Genomic DNA, 24,229 nt, shown 5'->3' on the forward strand with positions numbered 1-24,229 from the left:
CCTTGTTGTTTCCCTTTATGATATCTTCTCCTTTTAGTTTAAAACCACCTCTATTGCCTTAGTTATACTATTCACCTGAACACTGGTCCCAACATGGTTCGGGCATAGACAGTTCCAACGGTACAGCTCCCCAGTACTGTTACCAGTGCCCTATGAATCAAAACCCACATCTTGCACACCAGTCTTTGAGCCATGCATGCATCCCTCAGATCTTATTTATCTGTTGGTAATTTGCTCATACTCCCTCAGCAGAACCTCTTTCCTAGTCCTATCTATGTATTTGGTACCTATGTGGGCCACAAAAAACTGGATGCTACCTAACCTAGTGCAAGTCCCAAACATTGGCACCAGGCAGATAACACAGCCATCTGAACCCTTTCTCTTGTCTGCAGACAACTGTGTCTGCACTCCTGACTATACTGTCCCCTACTGCCACTACACAACCTCCATATCAACTGGCAACAGGTTTTTCAGATGGGCACCAGGAATCTGTACGATGTGCTGGGTAAATACCCCAAAGTGTCCTCGGAGGATCAGGGCAGGATAAAGGGGACCAAGGCCCATATCTATGTGATCTTAATGCTCAACCCTGGTATTTTAGTGCAAGGCTTGTCCCTTACACATTGCTTGCCAAGGTTGACACAGAGCTTTGACTCCTGCAGAATCTGGAGGTCATACCCCCGGTGCATTTTGCGGATAGGGCCACACCCGTGGTGCCGGTAATGAAGCCTGAAGTGTCCAACCCTATCAGTCCCATTCAGAATTTCAATAAGACCATCTCTCATTCTTCTAAACTCCAGAGAAGCTAAGTCAAATTTGCTCAGCCTGTCATCATTCGACAGGCCCCTCATCTGAAGGACCAATTTAGTGAACTTCCACGGTATCACTTCCAATGCAAGGATATCCTTTCTTAAATGTGAAGACCAAAACTGCCCAGTATCCAGATGTTGTCTCACCAAAACCTTTTACAATTATAGTAAGACTTCTTTATTCTTGTATTCCAAATCACTTGCAATAAAAGCTGACATACCATTTGCCTCCCTTATTGCTTGCTGCCCAGCTTTCTGTGTATGAACAGACCCAAATCTCTTTCAACATCTTTTTTTTAAATTTGTTCATGGATCATGGGCATCACCAGCATTTATTGCCTATCTCTAATTACATTGTCATTTAGGAGCAGTTAAAAGTCAAACACATTGCTGTGAGTCTGGAGTCACATATCAACCAGACCACGTAAGGGTGGCAGATAGGTTTTTATGACAATTGACAATGGTTTCATGGTCATTAATAGACTTTTAATTCCAGATTTTTATTGAATTCAAATTTCACCATCTGCTGGGGCGGGTTTTGAAGCTGGGCCCCCAGAGTACTCTGGGTCTCTGGATTACTAGCCTAGTGAAAATAGAGCCACGTCACCTCCTCCCCTTCTTGCTTGGAGTTACATATATTCATATACATGGACCTATCCTCTGCCAACAAAAGGAACATGTCCAGGCAGTGCACCTTTTTAAAGTTAAAATCTCGCCGGTGAGATCTCACTTTTCAATTCTCCCCCCCCCCCCCCCCCCCCCCCCCCCCCCCCACACACCCCTCTCCGCAGTGGTGTAACAAAGTTCCCTTGCTGGAATGTTGGGAAACTCATTTCAATAAATTATAATATAATTAGTGGGCTCCCCCGTCTTATTGTCCGCACACTTTTGGAACTCCCCCCGAACCAACGTGACACCAAACCGGCGAGGTTTACAAACTACTTTTCAATGATGGGAATCAGGCAACGGGAACCTGCCGGGTGGCGCACAGGTATGTTTAGCCCCCAGAGGGAGAGGGACATGCCCGGGCAGTACCCTGGCACTGCCCCCTTCGCACCCTGGCTGTCTCTGACACTGTCCCCGGCACCCTCGCACTGCTCCCAGGGAACACTGACAGGGAACCCTCTGTGGAGCTCCATTGCAGAGTGTTCCCCTTGTGCACGTGGGGGTCTTCCCTTTGTACATGTCCCTACTGCCCTACCAGTGTGACGGTGTGAGCCATTCCTCCAGATTTGTTTTGCACAGAGCACTGGGTTATCTGGCAAAAGAAGTCAGCTGCTCGCCGGCTTTCCCATCTCAGCCCAAGCACTGCCAAAACTGGAAAATCCCACACGTGTCTCTATTCTCAGCAATAATCGAGTTCTGTGCAACCAAATGACTATTTCCATTATTACAAATAGTTGCTTCCTTGACCACTAAAATTGAAAGGCGACAATGTGTCACCATTCAAATTCTCCTCCTCCTCTCATATTCTCGCTCTTGTAAAGTAACCATTCCATAGGGGCTGGTTTACCACAGGGCATAGGGGCTGGTTTAGCACAGGGCTAAAGAGCTGGCTTTGAAAGCAGACCAAGGCAGGCCAGCAGCACGATTCAATTCTCGTACCAGCCTCCCCGAACAGGCGGCGGAATGTGGCGACTAGGGGCTTTCCACAGTAACGTCACTGAAGCCTACTCGTGACAATAAGCGATTTTAATTTCATTTCATTTCCATATTAAATAACCGAAACTCATTAACATGACGTTCAAACAGTATTTAACCTTTTATATTAGTATTTAACCTTGCTTCATTTACGCACAACATGATTACTTGACTTAATTAGTTCCATTCATCTCTTAATAATTAGTTGAATTAATGTTTTAGTCATTAAGTGGCAATGCCTGTGATTTATTGACTATACAGTAATCGCAGCAAAACGAAACAAACAGTGGAATAACCATACCACAGTAAACACTGATTAGCAGGGGAATTCATTATTCTGAAGTAACCCCAGCCCTAAATTGAACAAACAATGGAAACGTTATCGTGCAGGGGAGGACATCTAGCACTGATGTAGCTCTCTCTGGGTTCCTATAGATATTTTCAGGGGAAGTCGATTTCTGCTGCATGGCAGCCAAATCAGTTCTGCCAAATCTCCACACTTGACTCACTGGAGATGTTTCGAAACCATTGTCGATTCTCGTAAAAACCCATTTGGTTCACAAATGCTCTTTAGGGAAGGATAGTTCCTGTCCTTACCCTACACGTGACTCCAGGTCCACGGCAATGTGCTTGACTCTTAAAAGCCCTCTGAAATGTCCCAGCAAAGCACTGAGTTCATAGGCAGTTAGCGATGGGCAATAAATGTTGACCTAGCCAGTGACACCCATATCCCCCGAACGAGTAACAAAAACTATTTTAATTCCGTGTTCCAGCACTTGGTCCATAGCCTTGCATGCTGTGGCATTTCAAGTGTTCATCTCATATAGTCATAGAGTCATTCAGAAGAGGCCTTTGGCCCATCGAGTCTGCACTGACAAAACTAATCATACTTTCCAGCACATTTCAAATGCTCATCCACATACTTTTTATAGACTGTGAGGGTTCCCGCCTCTACTATCCTCCCAGGCAGTGCAACCCAGACTCCCAACGCCTTCTGGGTGAAAATGTGTTCCTCAAATCCCCTCTAAACCTCCTGCTCCTCATCCGAAAATTATGTCCCTCATTACTGACCCTTCAACTGAGCAAATCTGCTGCTCCCTATCCACCCTGTCCATGCCCCTCGTAATCATACACAACCAGGTCCCCTCTCAGCCTTCTCTGGTCTAAAGAAAACAACCTGAGCCTATCCAGCCTCTCTTCATAGCTCAAGTGCTCCATTCCAGGCAACATCCTGACGAATCTCCTCTGCATCCTCTCCATTGTAATCACCTCCTTCCTATATTGAGGTGACCAGAACTGCACACAGTACTCCAGTTGTGGCCGAACCAAAATTTTGTATAGCTCCAACATAACCTCCCTGTTCTTATATTCTATGCCACGACTGATAAAGGCAAGTTTCCCATATGCCTTCTTAAGTACTCTATTAACCTGTCCTTCGGCCTTCAGGGATCATCGGAAAAGCACCCCAAGGTCCCTCTGAGCTTCCTACTATCCTGCCATTCATTGAGTACTCCCTTGTCTTGTCACTCCTTCCAAAGTGCATCACCTCACACTTTTCAGGGTTAAATTCCATTTGCCACTGATCTACCCTCTGACCAAGCCGTCTATATATTTACTAAGACCTTCTTCCTCATTATTAACCATCTTGTGCATCTTCGTGTCATCAGCAAACTTACTTATCATCCCCCCCCACCACATTCTCATTGATATTGATGATATGTATCATGAACAATAACGGACCTAGCACTGATCCCTGTCATACGCCACTGGGCGCCAGCCTCCAGTCACACGCCACCCTCTGTCTCCCACCACTAAGCCAGTTTTGGATCCAACTTACCTTCTTTATAAAATTTCCCACACGGGACCTTGTCAAAGGCTTTGCTGAACTCCATATAAACTACATCAACTGCATTACCCTCATCTACAGAGCCAATCACCTCCTCTAAAAATGTAATCAATTTCACTCTCACTGGTCTGTAATCCCCTGGTTTACCTCTACCTCCCTTATTTAAAAGTGGAACCACATTAGCTGTCCTCCAATCCTCTGGCACTTCCCTGCAGCCAGAGAGGATTAAAGATTTGGGTCAGAGCCCCTGTAATATAATAATAATAATAATCGCTTATTGTCACAAGTAGGCTTCAATGAAGTTACTGTGGAAAGCCCCCAGTCGACACATTCCAGCGGCTGTTCGGGGAGGCCGGTACGGGAATTTCCTCCCTTGCCTCCCACCGCAGACTACGATATAATTCATCCGCATTTGTCCACTTGTAAGCCCTTCAAAGCCTCCAAGACTTCCTAATTCCTGATGTCAAAGTGTTCAAAAACCTCACAGTCCCTCTCCCCGAATTCTGTACTAACATCCTCCTTCTACCAAGTGAAGACAGGTATTAAGTACTTGTTTAACACCCTAACAATGTCTTCCAGCTCCAAATACAGATCGTCCCCTTTGTCCCTAATGGACTCTACTCTTCCCCACTCCTCTTCCCCATGTTATGGGCGAGGCATTTTCAGAACCCCAAAATATATCATGGAGTTCAACCAACCTCTCCATTTAATGGATTGTTGCTTTTGAAGCACGCGGCTTGTTCTCCAGGTGTGATATTACAATTATGGACACGTGGGTTTTTAAACACAAAACAATGTTTATTCCATGAACTCAACTTAACCTCTTAAATAAACATTGTATCTCTTAACACCCCCTTACTTCAAAGATAACCCCGAAAATTTTACAACACTAAATAATCCTTCAGTTATTCCTTTCAACATCCATGAGACTTAACACCTTTAAACAGGAACACATCAATATTATGAGTTTAAATCACCCAAATGATCCAGAGATAGTCTTTCATGGCAGAGATCACAGCAGATCCAGCTCAGTGCAAACACAGACACACCCAAGCTCTTTTCAAACTGAAACTTCAAAATGGCTGAACTGAGCTCAGCTCCACCCACTCTCTGACATCACTGTTTTCTTAAAGGTACATTGCTTAAACATCCATTTCTTAAAGGTACTCTCACATGACAACCTTAATTTACTTACACAATATCTTGGGATTCTCCCTAATCCTACCCACCAGTGCTTCTTCATGTCCCCACTTTGCCCTCCTAATTGTTTTCTTAAATTCCCCACTACACTTTCTATAATCCACTAAGGCCTCCACTGATTTTCTCCCTTTGTAGCAGCTAAAAGTCTCTCTTTTCTTTCTTATCCAGTCCTGAATATTCCCAGACATCCAGTGTTCTCTGGACTTGTTCCTCCTACATTTCCTCCTAAAGAGAATATGTCCGATGTTCGTTCGTCCCCCCCCCTCCTCCCCCCTCCTCCCGGCGCGTGCTCTGCTGTATATTTTCCCACAAGAAGCTGTTTCCAATCAACCTTGGCCAGATTCTGCCTTATTCTAATAAAATCTGCCTTTGCACTGTGTTGTGGTCACTATCACTAAAATGTTCCCCCATTGCCACCTCAAACACCTTTCCAGCTTCGTTCCCCAGAATTAGATCCAGCAGTGTGCCACCCCCTGTTGGACCTTCTACATACCTTCATAAAAATGTCTCCGGAATATATTTCAAGAAATCTTCCCCCGTAGCTCTTTACACTATGACTATCCCAATTAATGTTGGGGAAGTTGAAATCCCCTAATATAATTACCCTATTATTGTTATCTTTACACATCTCAGTGAATTGTCTACATATCTGCTCCTCCATTGTCCACTGGCTGTTTGAGGGCCTTTAATACACTCCCAACAATGCGTCTGCCTCCTAAGATCTGCCCACAAAGACTCATTTGAATTCCCTTCCAAAATATCGTCCTTCCTTACTGCAGTAACATGCTCCTTAATTAATAATGTAATATCACCTCCACTTTTACACCCTCTCTTATCTCACCTGAAGATTCTGTACCCTGGAATGTTGGGTTGCCAGTCCTGCCCCTCCCACAACCACGTCTCTGTCAATTCAAACTCTAAACTGGGCAGTCTTAGCTATAACACTCTTAGCATTAAAGTAGAAGCCATCCAGCCTCACCTTATCACCTTGGAACTCAACATGGCTTAACTCCCTGCCTAGGTTCCTTTACAAGAGTGTGCTGTGTCCCTATTGTACTAATGCTCTATGTCCCCTCCCCTTGCCAAACTAGTTTAAACTCCTCCCAACAGCTCTAGCAAACCCACCCGCAAGGATGTGAGTCCCATTCTGGTTTAAGTGCAGACCGTCCCACTTGTATGTGTCCCACCTTCCCCAGGAATGGGCCCAGTAATCCAGAAACCTAAAGCCCTCCTTCCTGCACAAACTCTTGGCCATGCATTCATCTTCTCTATTCTCCTATTGTGTACTCACTAGCACATGGCACCAGGTGTAATCCAGAGTTTACAACCTTTGAGGTTCTGCTTTTTAATCTATTGCCTGGCTCACTGAATTCTTAATGCAAGATCTCATCCTTCATTCTACGTATATCATTGGAACCAACGTGTACCACAACCTCTGACTTATCATCCTTCCCATTTAGGATGCCTTGCAGCCATTCAGTTATATCCCTGACCCTGGTTCTAAGGAGGCAACACACCATCCTGGAGGCATATCTGCAGCCACAGAAATGCCTGTCAATTCCCCTAACTATTAAATCCCTATCACTATCGCTCGCCTTCCCTTCTTCCACCCATTCTGCAGACAGGCCATTTGTGTTGCCGGAAGCTTGGCTCTAACTGCACTTCCTTGAGGAACCAGCACCCTCAACAGCTTACAAAATGGAAAGCCAATTTGAGAGAAGGACCCCAGAGGACTCCTGTGCTACGTGCCTGCTTCTCTTGGACTGCCTGGTGGTCATCATTCTTTCCTCCAGTTCCTTTAGCTGCGGTGTGACCACATGTCTCAGCCTCGGGGATGTGCCACAGTGTCCCCAGTCTCCATTCGAGCTCCAAAACCTGGAGTTCAAGTTTCTGCCATTGGAAGCATTTTCTGCACAGATGGTCATCAAGGATGCTGATATGGTTCATGACTTCCCACATATGACAGGTCACACATTTCACACGGCTGACTTTATCTACCGTGTCTTGAACAAAAATATACTTTGTCTTACATGCTAACTTTTCAAATTACTTAAACTGAAAAGATATTCCTCTTACCTTAACTTAGACTTCATGTTTAATTCTACTTATCTTTGTATTACTTATGGTACTTAATTATAACTTTACTTTGTTATGCTGGTTCTGACTTTTACATATCTCGGGGTACTTATATGTTAATTGTTTTCAACTACAACTAACTGAAGGACACCATTCCCAGACTGCTTCACTGTGATGCTGACGGCAGGACACCGTTCCCAGACAGCTTCACTGTGATGCTGACGGCAGGACGCCGTTCCCAGACTGGTTCTCTGTGATGCTGACGGCAGGACACCGTTCCCAGACTGCTTCACTGTGATGCTGACGGCAGGACGCCGTTCCCAGACTGCTTCACTGTGATGCTGATGGCATGACACCGTTCCCAGACTGCTTCACTGTGAATCTGACTGCAGGACGCCGTTCCCAGACTGCTGCACTGTGATGCTGACGACAGGACATCATTCCCAGGCTGCTTCACTGTGATGCTGCTGGAAGGACACCGTTCCCAGACTGCTTCACTGTCATGCTGACAGCAGGACACCTTTCCCAGACTGCTTCACTGTGATGCTGACGGCAGGAGACCGTTCCCTGACTGCTTCACTGTGATGCTGACCGCAGGACACTGTTACCAAATTGCTTCAGTGTGATGCTGACCGCAGGGCACCGTTCCCAGATGGCTTCACTGTGATGCTGACTGCAGGACGCCGTTCCCAGACGGCTTCACTGTGATGCTGACGGCAGGACACCGTTCCCAGACTGCTTCACTGTGATGCTGACGGCAGGACACCATTCCCAGACTGCTTCACTGTGATGCTGACGGCAGGACGCAGTTCCCAGACTGCTTCACTGTGATGCTGACTGCAGGCTTCACTGTGATGCTGACAGTAGGACACCGTTCCCAGACTGCTCCTCTGTCATGCTCACAGCAGGACACGGTTCCCAGACTGCATCACTGTGATGCTGACTGCAGGACGCCGTTCCCAGACTGCTTCACTGTGATGTTGTTGTCAGGACACCGTTCCCAGACTGCTTCACTGTGAAGCTGACGGCAGGACACCGTTCCCAGACTGCTTCGCCGTGATGCTGACGGCAGGACACCGTTCCCAGACTGCTTCACTGTGATGCTGACGGCAGGACACCGTCCCCAGGCTGCTTCACTGTGATGCTGACGGCAGGACACCGTTCCCAGACTGCTTCACTGTGATGCTGACAGCAGGACACCGTTCCCAGACTGCTTCACTGTGATGCTGACGGCAGGACACCGTCCCCAGACTGCTTCACTGTGATGCTGATGGCAGGACACCGTTCCCAGGCTGCTTCACTGTGATGCTGACGGCAGGACACCGTCGCCAGACTGCTTCACTCTGATGCTGACCGCAGGACACCGTTCCCAGGCTGCTTCACTGTGATGCTGATGGCAGGACACCGTTCCCAGGCTGCTTCACTGTGATGCTGACGGCAGGACACCGTTCCCAGACTGCTTCACTGTGATGCTGACGGCAGGACACCGTCCCCAGACTGCTTCACTGTGATGCTGACGGCAGGACACCGTTCCCAGACTGCTTCACTGTGATGCTGACAGCAGGACACCGTTCCCAGACTGCTTCACTGTGATGCTGACGGCAGGACACCGTCCCCAGACTGCTTCACTGTGATGCTGATGGCAGGACACCGTTCCCAGGCTGCTTCACTGTGATGCTGACGGCAGGACACCGCCGCCAGACTGCTTCACTGTGATGCTGACCGCAGGACACCGTTCCCAGGCTGCTTCACTGTGATGCTGATGGCAGGACACCGTTCCCAGACTGCTTCACTGTGATGCTGACCGCAGGACACTGTTACCAAATTGCTTCACTGTGATGCTGACCGCAGGACACTGTTACCAAATTGCTTCACTGTGATGCTGATGGCAGGACACCGTTCCCAGACCGCATCACTGTGATGCTGACGGCAGGACACCGTTCCCAAACTGCTTCACTGTGATGCTGATGGCAGGACACCGTTCCCAGACTACTTCACTGTGATGCTGACTGCAGGCTTCACTGTGATGCTGACTGCAGGCTCCACTGTCATGCTCACAGCAGGACACCGTTCCCAGACTGCATCACTGTGATGCTGACGGCAGGACACCGTTCCCAGACTACTTCACTGTGATGCTGACGGCAGGACGCAGTTCCGAGACTGCTTCACTGTGATGCTGACTGCAGGCTTCACTGTGATGCTGACAGTAGGACACCGTACCCAGACTGCTCCACTGTCATGCTCACAGCAGGACACCGTTCCCAGACTGCATCACTGTGATGCTGACTGCAGGATGCCGTTCCCAGACTGCTTCACTGTGATGTTGTTGTCAGGACACCGTTCCCAGACTGCTTCACTGTGATGCTGACGGCAGCACACCGGTCCCAGACTGCTTCACTGTGAAGCTGACGGCAGGACACCGTTCCCAGACTGCTTCACTGTGGTGCTGACGGCAGGACACAGTCCCCAGACTGCTTCACTGTGATGCGGACGGCAGGACACTGTTCCCAGACTGCTTCACTGTGATGCTGACGGCAGGACACCGTTCCCAGACTGCTTCACTGTGATGCTGACGGCAGGACTCCGTTCCCAGGCTGCTTCACTGTGGTGCTGACCGCAGGACACTGTTACCAAATTGCTTCACTGTGATGCTGACGCAGGACACCGTTCCCAGACGGCTTCACTGTGATGTTCGCTGCAGGACACCGTTCCCAGACTGCTTCACTGTGATGCTGACGGCAGGACACCGTTCCCAGGCTGCTTCACTGTGATGCTGACGGCAGGACACCGTTCCCAGGCTGATTCACTGTGATGCTGACAGTAGGACACCGTTCCCAGACTGCTTCACTGTGATGCTGACAGCAGGACACAATTCCCAGACTGCTTCACTGTGATGCTGACGGCAGGACACCGTTCCCAGACTGCTTCACTGTGATGCTGACGGCAGGACACCGTTCCCAGGCTGCTTCACTGTGATGCTGACAGTAGGACACCGTTCCCAGACTGCTTCACTGTGATGTTCGCTGCAGGACGCCGTTCCTAGACTGCTTCACTGTGATGCTGGGAGCAGGACACTGTTCCCAGACTGCTTCACTGTCATGCTGACAGCAGTTCACCTATCCCAGACTGTTTCACTGTGATGTTGATCACAGGACAGCATTCCCAGGCTGTTCCACTGTGATGTTGACGGCAGGACACCATTCCCTGACAGCTTCACTGTGATGCTTACTGCAGGACACCGTTCCCTGACTGCTTCACTGTGATGCTGACAGCAGGACACAATTCCCAGACTGCTTCACTGTGATGCTGACGGCAGGACACCGTTCCCAGACTGCTTCACTGTGATGATGAGGCAGGACACCGTTCCCAGACTGCTTCACTGTGATGCTGACAGTAGGACACTGTTCCCAGACTGCTTCACTGTGATGTTCGCTGCAGGACACCGTTCCTAGACTGCTTCACTGTGATACAGGCCGCAGGACACTCTTCCCAGACTGCTTCACTGTGATGCTGAGAGCAGGACACCGTTCCCAGACTGCTGCACTGCGATACAGGCCGCAGGACACTCTTCCCAGACTGCTTCACTGTGATGCTGATGGCAGGACACCGTTCCCAGACTGCTTCACTGTGATGCTGATGGCAGGACACCGTTCCCAGACTGTTTCACTGTGTTGCTGATCACAGGACAGCATTCCCAGGCTGTTTCACTGTGATGTTGACGGCAGGACACCATTCCCTGACAGCTTCACTGTGATGCTGGCGGCAGGACACCGTTCCCAGACTGCTTCACTGTGATGCTGACGGCAGGACACCGTTCCCAGACTGCTTCACTGTGATGCTGACAGTAGGACACTGTTCCCAGACTGCTTCACTGTGATGTTCGCTGCAGGACGCCGTTCCTAGACTGCTTCACTGTGATGCTGGGAGCAGGACACCGTTCCCAGACTGCTTCACTGTGATGCTGACGGCAGGACACCGTTCCCAGACTGCTTCACTGTGATGCTGACGGCAGGACACCGTTCCCAGACTGCTTCACTGTGGTGCTGACCGCAGGACACTGTTACCAAATTGCTTCACTGTGATGCTGACGCAGGACACCGTTCCCAGACTGCTTCACTGTGATGCTGACTGCAGGACACAGTTCCCAGACTGCGTCACTGTCATGCTCACAGCAGGACACCGTTCCCAGACTGCTTCACTGTAATGTTGTTGGCAGGCCACCGTTCCCAGACTGCTTTACTGTGATGCTGACGGCAGGTCACCGTTCCACAGACTGCTTCACTGTGATGCTGACGGCAGGACACAGTTCCCAGACTGCTTCACTGTGATGTTCGCTGCAGGACACCGTTCCTAGACTGCTTCACTGTGATACAGGCCGCAGGACACACTTCCCAGACTGCTTCACTGTGATGCTGAGAGCAGGACACCGTTCCCAGACTGCTGCACTGCGATACAGGCCGCAGGACACTCTTCCCAGACTGCTTCACTGTGATGCTGATGGCAGGACACCGTTCCCAGACTGCTTCACTGTGATGCTGATGGCAGGACACCGTTCCCAGACTGTTTCACTGTGTTGCTGATCACAGGACAGCATTCCCAGGCTGTTTCACTGTGATGTTGACGGCAGGACACCATTCCCTGACAGCTTCACTGTGATGCTGACGGCAGGACACCGTTCCCAGACTGCTTCACTGTGATGCTGACGGCAGGACACCGTTCCCAGACTGCTTCACTGTGATGCTGACAGTAGGACACTGTTCCCAGACTGCTTCACTGTGATGTTCGCTGCAGGACGCCGTTCCTAGACTGCTTCACTGTGATGCTGGGAGCAGGACACCGTTCCCAGACTGCTTCACTGTGATGCTGACGGCAGGACACCGTTCCCAGACTGCTTCACTGTGATGCTGACGGCAGGACACCGTTCCCAGACTGCTTCACTGTGGTGCTGACCGCAGGACACTGTTACCAAATTGCTTCACTGTGATGCTGACGCAGGACACCGTTCCCAGACTGCTTCACTGTGATGCTGACTGCAGGACACAGTTCCCAGACTGCGTCACTGTCATGCTCACAGCAGGACACCGTTCCCAGACTGCTTCACTGTAATGTTGTTGGCAGGCCACCGTTCCCAGACTGCTTTACTGTGATGCTGACGGCAGGTCACCGTTCCACAGACTGCTTCACTGTGATGCTGACGGCAGGACACAGTTCCCAGACTGTTTCACTTTGATGCTGACGGCAGGACACAGTTCCCAGACTGTTTCACTTTGATGCTGACGGCAGGACACAGTTCCCAGTCTGCTTCACTGTGATGATGACGGCAGGACACCGTTCCCAGACTGCTTAACTGTGATGTTGGCATGACACCGTTCCCAGACTGCTTCACTGCGATGCTGACGGCAGGACACCGTTCCCAGACTGCTTCACTGTGATGCTGACGGCAGGACACAGTTCCCAGACTGTTTCACTGTGATGCTGACTGCAGGACACCATTCCCAGGCTGCTTCACTGAGATGTTGACGGCAGGACACCGTTCGCAGACTGCTTCACTGTGATGCTGACTGCAGGCTTTTATGTGATGCTGACGGCAGGAGTCCGCGATCATACTGCTTCACTGTGATGCTGGCTGCAGGACACAGTTCCCAGGCTGGTTCAGTGTGATGCTGAAAGCAGGCCACCGTTCCCAGACTGCTTCACTGTGATGCTGACAGCAGGACACTGTTCCCAGCCTGCTTCACTGTGATGCTGACTGCAGGACGCCATTTCCAGACTGCTTCACTGTGATGCTGACTGCAGGATTCACTGTGATGCTGACAGCATGACACCGTTCCCAAACTGCTACAATGTGATGTTGGCAGGACACAATTCGCAGACTGCTTCACAGTGACGCAGACGACAGGAAACCTGCTTCACTGCTATGTTGTTGGCAGGAAACCGTTCCCAGACTGCTTCACTGTGATGTTGACGGCAGGAGACCGTTCCCAGACTGCTTCACTGTCATGCTGACGGCAGGACACTGTTCCAAGACTGCTTCATTGTGATGCTGACGGCAGGACTCTGTTCCCAGACTTCTTCACTGTCATGCTGACGGCAGGACACTGTTCCCAGACTGCTTCACCGTGATGCTGATGGCAGGACACCGTTCCCAGACTGCTTCACTGCGATGCTGACTGCCGGACACAGTTCCCAGACTGCGTCACTGTCATGCTCACAGCAGGACACCGTTCCCAGTCTGCTTCACTGGGAGGTTGTTGGCAGGCCACCGTTCCCAGACTGCTTCACTGTGATGCTGACGGCAGGTCACCGTTCCACAGACTGCTTCACTGTGATGCTGACGGCAGGACACCGTTCCCAGTCTGCTTCACTTTAATGCTGGCAGCATGACACCGTTCCCAGACTGCTTAACTGTGATGATGGCAGGACACCATTCCCAGACTGCTTCACTGTGATGATGACCGTAGGACACCATTTCCAGGCTGCTTCATTGTGATGTTGACGGCAGGACACCGTTCCCAGACTGCTTCACTGTGATGCTGACGGCAGGACACCGTTCCCAGTCTGCTTCACTTTAATGCTGGCAGCATGACACCGTTCCCAGACTGCTTAACTGTGATGATGGCAGGACACCATTCCCAGACTGCTTCACTGTGATGATGACCGTAGGACACCATTTCCAGGATGCTTCATTGTGATGTTGACGGCAGGACACCGTTCCCAGACTGCTTCACTGTGATGCTGACGTCAGGACACAGTTCCCAGACTTCTTCACTGTGATGCTGACCGCAGGACACCATTCCCAGGCTGCTTCACTGAGATGTTGACGGCAGGACACCGTTCGCAGACTGCTTCACTGTGATGCTGACGGCAGGACACCGTTCCCAGACTGCTTCACTGTGATGCTGACGGCAGGACACAGTTCCCAGACTGTTTCACTGTGATGCTGACTGCAGGACACCATTCCCAGGCTGCTTCACTGAGATGTTGACGGCAGGACACCGTTCGCAGACTGCTTCACTGTGATGCTGACGGCAGGACACCGTTCCCAGGCAGCTTCACTGTGATGCTGACGGCAGGACACCCTTCCCAGACTGCTTCACTGTGATGCTGACGGCAGGACACCGTTCCCAGACTGCTTCACTCTGATGTTGTTGGCAGGACATCGTTCCCAGACTGCTTCACTGTGATGCTGACGGCAGGACACCGTTCCCAGACTGCTTCACTGCGATGCTGACGGCAGGACACTGTGCCCAGACTGCTTCACTGTCATGCTGACGGCAGGACGCCGTTACCAGACTGCTTAACTGAGATGATAACGGCAGGACACTGTTCCCAGACTGCTTCACTATGATGCTGACCGCAGGACACCATTCCCAGGCTGCTTCATTGTGATGTTGTTGGCAGGAAACCGTTCCCAGACTGCTTCACTGTGATGATGATGTCAGGACTCTGTTCCCAGACTTCTTCACTGTCATGCTGACGGCAGGACACCATTCCCAGACTGCTTCACTGTGATGCTGACGGCAGGACACTGTTCCCAGCCTGCTTCACTGTGATGCTGACAGCAGGACAACTTTCCCAGAATGCCTCACTGTGATGCTGACTGCAGGACAACGTTCCCAGACTGCTTCACTGTGATGCTGACTGCAGGACAACGTTCCCAGACTGCTTCGCCGTGATGCTGATGGCAGAACACCGTTCCCAGACTGCTTCACTGTGATGCTGACTGCAGGACAACGTTCCCAGACTGCTTCGCCGTGATGCTGATGGCAGAACACCGTTCCCAGACTGCTTCACTGCGATGCTGACTGCAGGACACGGGTCCCAGACTGTTTCAATGTCATGCTCACGGTAGGACACCGTTCCCAGACTTCTTCACTGTGATGTTGTTGGCAGGCCACCGTTGCCAGACTGCTTCACTGTGATGCTGACTGCAGGACGCCGTTCCACAGACGGCTTCACTATGATGCTGACGGCAGGACACAGTTCCCAGACTGCTTCACTTTGATGCTGACGGCAGGACACCGTTCCCAGACTGCTTCACTGTGATGTTGGCAGAACACAATTCCCAGACTGCTTCACTGTGACGCTGACGACAGGGAACCATTCCCAGACTGCTTCACTGTTATGTTGACGTCAGGATACCGTTCCCAGACTGCTTCACTGCGATGCTGACTGCAGGACACGGTTCCCAGACTGCTTCACTGTCATTCTCATGGTAGGACACCGTTCCCAGACTGCTTCACTGTGATGCTTACTGCAGGACACCGTTCCCAGACTGCTTCACTGCGATGATGACGGCAGGACACCGCTCCCAGACTGCTTAACTGTGATGTTGACTGCAAGACACCGTTCCCACACTGCTTCACTATGATGCTGACGGCAGGCTTCACTGTGATGCTGATCGCAGGACACCGTTATCAAACTGCTTCACTGTGATGCTGACGGCAGGTTTCACTGTGATGCTGACAGCATGACACCGTTCCCAAACTGCTACACTGTGATGTTGGCAGGACACAATTCCCAGACTGCTTCACTGTTATGTTGACGTCAGGATACCGTTCCCAGACTGCTTCACTGTGATACTGACGGCAGGACACCGTTACCAGACATGCTTCATTGTGATGCTGACGGCAGGACACCGATCCCTGACTGCTTCACTGTGATGCTGACGGCAGGACACCGTTCCCAGACTGCTTCACTGTAATGCTGGCGCAGAACACCGTTCCCAGACAGCTTCACTGCGATGCTGACGGCAGGACACAGTTCCCAGGCTGCTTCACTTTAATGCTTACTGCAGGATACCGTTCCCAGACTGCTTCACTGTGATGCTGATGGCAGGACACCGTTCCCAGACTGCTTCACTGCGATGCTGACTGCAGGACACAGTTCCCAGATTGCGTCACTGTCATGCTCACAGCAGGACACCATTCCCAGACTGCTTCACTGTGATGCTGACGGCAGGTCACCGTTCCACAGACTGCTTCACTGTGATGCTGATGGCAGGACACAGTTCCCAGACTGCTTCACTGTGATGATGACGGCAGGACACAGTTCCCAGACTGCTTCACTGTGATGCTGACTGCAAGATACCGTTCCCACACTGCTTCACTGTGATGATGACTGCAGGCTTCACTGTGATGCTGGCAGCATGACACCATTCCGAGACTGCTTAACTGTGATGTTGGCAGGACACCATTCCCAGACTGCTTCACTGTGATGCAGACCGCAGGACACCGTCCCCAGACTGCTTAACTGTGATGTTGGCAGGACACCATTCCCAGACTGCTTCACTGTGATGCAGACCGCAGGACACCATTCCCAGGCTGCTGCATTATGATGTTGATGGCAGGACACCGTTCCCAGACTGCTTCACTGTGATGCTGATGGCAGGACACAGTTCCCAGACTGTTTCACTGTGATGCTGACCGCAGGACACCATTCCCAGGCTGCTTCACTGAGATGTTGACGGCAGGACACCGTTCCCAGGCAGCTTCACTGTGATGTTGACGGCAGGACACCGTTCCCAGACTGCTTCACTCTGATGTTGTTGGCAGGACATCGTTCCCAGACTGCTTCACTGTGATGCTGACGGCAGGACACCATTCCCAGACTGCTTCACTGCGATGCTGACGGCAGGACACTGTGCCCAGACTGCTTCACTGTGATGCTGACGGCAGGACACCGTTACCAGACATGCTTCACTGTGATGCTGACGGCAGGGCACCGTTCCCAGACTGCTTCACTGAGATGATAACGGCAGGACACTGTTCCCAGACTGCTTCACTATGATGCTGACCGCAGGACACCATTCCCAGGCTGCTTCATTGTGATTTTGACGGCAGGACACCATTCCCTGACTGCTTCACTGTGATGCTGACGGCAGGACACCGTTCCCAGAATGCTTCACTGTAATGCTGGCGCAGAACACCGTTCCCGGACTGCTTCACTGCGATGCTGACGGCAGGACACAGTTCCCAGGCTGCTGCTTCACTGTGATGTTGACGGCAGGACACCGTTACCAGACTGCTTAACTGTGATGCTGACTGCAAGACACCGTTCCCACACTGCTTCACTGTGATGCTGACTGCAGGCTTTTATGTGATGCTGACGGCAGGACTCCGCGATCAAACTGCTTCACTGTGATGCTGGCTGCAGGACACAGTTCCCAGGCTGGTTCAGTGTGATGCTGAAAGCAGGCCACCGTTCCCAGACTGCTTCACTGTGATGCTGACAGCAGGACACTGTTCCCAGCCTGCTTCACTGTGATGCTGACTGCAGGACGCCATTTCCAGACTGCTTCACTGTGATGCTGACTGCAGGATTCACTGTGATGCTGACAGCATGACACCGTTCCCAAACTGCTACAATGTGATGTTGGCAGGACACAATTCGCAGACTGCTTCACAGTGACGCAGACGACAGGAAACCTGCTTCACTGCTATGTTGTTGGCAGGAAACCGTTCCCAGACTGCTTCACTGTGATGTTGACGGCAGGAGACCGTTCCCAGACTGCTTCACTGTCATGCTGACGGCAGGACACTGTTCCAAGACTGCTTCATTGTGATGCTGACGGCAGGACTCTGTTCCCAGACTTCTTCACTGTCATGCTGACGGCAGAACACTGTTCCCAGACTGCTTCACCGTGATGCTGATGGCAGGACACCGTTCCCAGACTGCTTCACTGCGATGCTGACTGCCGGACACAGTTCCCAGACTGCGTCACTGTCATGCTCACAGCAGGACACCGTTCCCAGTCTGCTTCACTGGGATGTTGTTGGCAGGCCACCGTTCCCAGACTGCTTCACTGTGATGCTGACGGCAGGTCACCGTTCCACAGACTGCTTCACTGTGATGCTGACGGCAGGACACCGTTCCCAGTCTGCTTCACTTTAATGCTGGCAGCATGACACCGTTCCCAGACTGCTTAACTGTGATGATGGCAGGACACCATTCCCAGACTGCTTCACTGTGATGATGACCGTAGGACACCATTTCCAGGCTGCTTCATTGTGATGTTGACGGCAGGACACCGTTCCCAGACTGCTTCACTGTGATGCTGACGTCAGGACACAGTTCCCAGACTTCTTCACTGTGATGCTGACCGCAGGACACCATTCCCAGGCTGCTTCACTGAAATGTTGACGGCAGGACACCGTTCGCAGACTGCTTCACTGTGATGCTGACGGCAGGACACCGTTCCCAGGCTGCTTCACTGTGATGTTGACGGCAGGACACCGTTCCCAGACTGCTTCACTGTGATGCTGATGGAAGGACACCGTTCCCAGACTGCTTCACTGCGATGCTGACGGCAGGACACTGTTCCCAGCCTGCTTCACTGTGATGCTGACAGCAGGACAACTTTCCCAGACTGCTTCGCCGTGATACTGATGGCAGAACACCGTTCCCAGACTGCTTCACTGCGATGCTGACGGCAGGACACCGTTCCCAGACTGCTTCACTGTGATGCTGACGGCAGGACACAGTTCCCAGACTGTTTCACTGTGATGCTGACTGCAGGACACCATTCCCAGGCTGCTTCACTGAGATGTTGACGGCAGGACACCGTTCGCAGACTGCTTCACTGTGATGCTGACGGCAGGACACCGTTCCCACACTGCTTCACTGTGATGCTGACTGCAGGATTCACTGTGAAGCTGACAGCATGACACCGTTCCCAAACTGCTACACTGCGATGTTGGCAGGACACATTTCCCAGACTGCTTCACTGTGACGCTGACGACAGGACACCGTTCCCAGACTGCTTAACTGTGATGTTGCTGCAAGACACCGTTCCCACACTGCTTCACTGTGATGCTGACTGCAGGATTCACTGTGAAGCTGACAGCATGACACCGTTCCCAAACTGCTACACTGCGATGTTGGCAGGACACAATTCCCAGACTGCTTCACTGTGACGCTGATGACAGGAAACCGTTCCCAGACTGCTTCACTGTGATGCTGACGGCAGGACACAGTTCCCAGACTGTTTCACTGTGATGCTGACTGCAGGACACCATTCCCAGGCTGCTTCACTGAGATGTTGACGGCAGGACACCATTCCCAGGCTGCTGAATTATGATGTTGACGGCAGGACACCGTTCCCAGACTGCTTCACTGTGATGCTGACGGCAGGACACAGTTCCCAGACTGTTTCACTGTGATGCTGACTGCAGGACACATTCCCAGGCTGCTTCACTGAGATGTAGACGGCAGGACACCGTTCGCAGACTGCTTCACTGTGATGCTGACGGCAGGACACCGTTCCCAGGCAGCTTCACTGTGATGTTGACGGCAGGACACCCTTCCCAGACTGCTTCACTGTGATGCTGACGGTAGGACACCGTTCCGAGACTGCTTCACTCTGATGTTGTTGGCAGGACATCGTTACCAGACATGCTTCATTGTGATGCTGACGGCAGGACACTGTTCCCAGACTTCTTCACTGTCATGCTGACGGCAGGACACTGTTTCCAGACTGCTTCACCGTGATGCTGATGGCAGGACACCGTTCCCAGACTGCTTCACTGCGATGCTTACAGCAGGCCACAGTTCCCAGACTGCGTCACTGTCATGCTCACAGCAGGACACCGTTCCCAAACGGCTTCACTGTGATGCAGACTGCAGGACGCCATTCCGAGACTGCTTCACTGTGATGCTGACGGCATCACACAATTCCCAGACTGCGTCGCTGTGATGCCGACGGCAGCACACCGTTCCCAGTCTGCTTCACTGTGATTCGGACAGTAGGACACCGTTCCCAGACTGCTTCACTGTGATGCTTTTGGCAAGACACCGTTCCCAGGCTGCTTCACTATGATGCTCGCTGCAGGACACAGTTCCCAGACTGCTTCACTGTGATGCTAACAGCAGGACACCGTTCCCAGGCTGCTTCAGTGTGATGCTGAAAGCAGGACACCGTTCCCAGACTGCTTCACTGTGCTGCTGACGGCAGGACACTGTTCCCAGACTGCTTCACCTTGATGCTGATGGCAGGAAACCGTTCCCAGACTGCTTCACTGCGATGCTGACTGCAGAACACAGTTCCCAGACTGTGTCACTATCATGCTCACAGCAGGACATCGTTCCCAGACTGCTTCACTGTGATGTTGTTGGCAGGCCACCGTTCCCAGACTGCTTCACTGTGATGCTGACGGCAGGTCACCGTTCCACAGACTGCTTCACTGTGATGCTGACGGCAGGACACAGTTCCCAGACTGCTTCACTTTGATGCTGACGGCAGGACACCGTTCCCAGACTGCTTCACTGTGATGCTGACGGCCAGATAAAGTTCCCAGACTGCTTCTCTGTGATGCTAACTGCAGGACAACATTTCCAGGCTGCTTCAAAGTGATGTTGACGGCAGGACACCGTTCCCAGACTGCTTCACTGTGATGTTGACGGCAGGACACCATTCCCAAACTGCTTCACTGTGATGCTGATGGCAGGACACCGTTCCCAGACTGCTTCACTGTGATGCTGACGGCAGAACACCTTTCCCAGACTGCTTCACTGTGATGCTGACGGCAAGACACTGTTCCCAGACTGCTTCACTATGATGCTGACGGCAGGACACCGTTCCCAAACTGCTTCACTGTGAAGCTGTTAGCAGGACACAGTTCCCAGCCTGCTTCACTGTGATGCTGATGGCAAGACTCTGTTCCCAGACTGCTTCACTGCGATGCTGACTGCCGGACACAGTTCCCAGACTGCGTCACTGTCATGCTCACAGCAGGACACCGTTCCCAGTCTGCTTCACTGGGATGTTGTTGGCAGGCCACCGTTCCCAGACTGCTTCACTGTGATGCTGACGGCAGGTCACCGTTCCACAGACTGCTTCACTGTGATGCTGACGGCAGGACACCGTTCCCAGTCTGCTCCACTTTAATGCTGGCAGCATGACACCGTTCCCAGACTGCTTAACTGTGATGATGGCAGGACACCATTCCCAGACTGCTTCACTGTGATGATGACCGTAGGACACCATTTCCAGGCTGCTTCATTGTGATGTTGACGGCAGGACACCGTTCCCAGACTGCTTCACTGTGATGCTGACGTCAGGACACAGTTCCCAGACTTCTTCACTGTGATGCTGACCGCAGGACACCATTCCCAGGCTGCTTCACTGAGATGTTGACGGCAGGACACCGTTCGCAGAGTGCTTCACTGTGATGCTGACGGCAGGACACCGTTCCCAGGCTGCTTCACTGTGATGTTGACGGCAGAACACCGTTCCCAGACTGCTTCACTGTGATGCTGATGGAAGGACACCGTTCCCAGACTGCTTCACTGCGATGCTGACGGCAGGACACTGTTCCCAGCCTGCTTCACTGTGATGCTGACAGCAGGACAACTTTCCCAGACTGCTTCGCCGTGATACTGATGGCAGAACACCGTTCCCAGACTGCTTCACTGCGATGCTGACTGCAGGACACAGTTCCCAGACTGCTTCACTGTGATGTTGTTGGCAGGCCACCGTTGCCAGACTGCTTCACTTTCATGTTTACTGCAGGACACCGTTCGACAGACTGCTTCACTGTGATGTTGACGGCAGGACACCGTTCCCAGACTGCTTAACTGTGATGTTGCTGCAAGACACCGTTCCCACACTGCTTCACTGTGATGCTGACTGCAGGATTCACTGTGAAGCTGACAGCATGACACCGTTCCCAAACTGCTACACTGCGATGTTGGCAGGACACAATTCCCAGACTGCTTCACTGTGACGCTGACGACAGGAAACCGTTCCCAGACTGCTTCACTGTGATGCTGACGGCAGGACACAGTTCCCAGACTGTTTCACTGTGATGCTGACTGCAGGACACCATTCCCAGGCTGCTTCACTGAGATGTTGACGGCAGGACACCATTCCCAGGCTGCTGAATTATGATGTTGACGGCAGGACACCGTTCCCAGACTGCTTCACTGTGATGCTGACGGCAGGACACAGTTCCCAGACTGTTTCACTGTGATGCTGACTGCAGGACACATTCCCAGGCTGCTTCACTGAGATGTAGACGGCAGGACACCGTTCGCAGACTGCTTCACTGTGATGCTGACGGCAGGACACCGTTCCCAGGCAGCTTCACTGTGATGTTGACGGCAGGACACCCTTCCCAGACTGCTTCACTGTGATGCTGACGGTAGGACACCGTTCCGAGACTGCTTCACTCTGATGTTGTTGGCAGGACATCGTTACCAGACATGCTTCATTGTGATGCTGACGGCAGGACACTGTTCCCAGACTTCTTCACTGTCATGCTGACGGCAGGACACTGTTTCCAGACTGCTTCACCGTGATGCTGATGGCAGGACACCGTTCCCAGACTGCTTCACTGCGATGCTTACAGCAGGCCACAGTTCCCAGACTGCGTCACTGTCATGCTCACAGCAGGACACCGTTCCCAAACGGCTTCACTGTGATGCAGACTGCAGGACGCCATTCCGAGACTGCTTCACTGTGATGCTGACGGCATCACACAATTCCCAGACTGCTTCGCTGTGATGCCGACGGCAGCACACCGTTCCCAGACTGCTTCACTGTGATTCGGACAGTAGGACACCGTTCCCAGACTGCTTCACTGTGATGCTTTTGGCAAGACACCGTTCCCAGGCTGCTTCACTATGATGCTCGCTGCAGGACACAGTTCCCAGACTGCTTCACTGTGATGCTAACAGCAGGACACCGTTCCCAGGCTGCTTCAGTGTGATGCTGAAAGCAGGACACCGTTCCCAGACTGCTTCACTGTGCTGCTGACGGCAGGACACTGTTCCCAGACTGCTTCACCTTGATGCTGATGGCAGGAAACCGTTCCCAGACTGCTTCACTGCGATGCTGACTGCAGAACACAGTTCCCAGACTGTGTCACTATCATGCTCACAGCAGGACACCGTTCCCAGACTGCTTCACTGTGATGTTGTTGGCAGGCCACCGTTCCCAGACTGCTTCACTGTGATGCTGACGGCAGGTCACCGTTCCACAGACTGCTTCACTGTGATGCTGACGGCAGGACACAGTTCCCAGACTGCTTCACTTTGATGCTGACGGCAGGACACCGTTCCCAGACTGCTTCACTGTGATGCTGACGGCCAGATAAAGTTCCCAGACTGCTTCTCTGTGATGCTAACTGCAGGACAACATTTCCAGGCTGCTTCAAAGTGATGTTGACGGCAGGACACCGTTCCGAGACTGCTTCACTGTGATGTTGACGGCAGGACACCATTCCCAAACTGCTTCACTGTGATGCTGACGGCAGGACACCGTTCCCAGACTGCTTCACTGTGATGCTGACGGCAGAACACCTTTCCCAGACTGCTTCACTGTGATGCTGACGGCAAGACACTGTTCCCAGACTGCTTCACTATGATGCTGACGGCAGGACACCGTTCCCAAACTGCTTCACTGTGAAGCTGTTAGCAGGACACAGTTCCCAGCCTGCTTCACTGTGATGCTGATGGCAAGACTCCGTTCCCAGACTGCTTCACTGTGATGTTGACGGCAGTACACCGTTCCCAGAATGCTTCACTTTTAAGCTGTTAGCAGGACACAGTTCCCAGACTGCTTCACTGTGATGTTGACGGCAGGACACCGTTCCCAGACTGCTTCACTGTAATGCTTACTGGAGGACACCGTTCCCAGACTGCGTCACTGTGATGATGA

This window comes from Scyliorhinus torazame, chromosome 8, assembly GCF_047496885.1.
Source record: "Scyliorhinus torazame isolate Kashiwa2021f chromosome 8, sScyTor2.1, whole genome shotgun sequence".
NCBI lineage: Eukaryota > Metazoa > Chordata > Chondrichthyes > Carcharhiniformes > Scyliorhinidae > Scyliorhinus > Scyliorhinus torazame.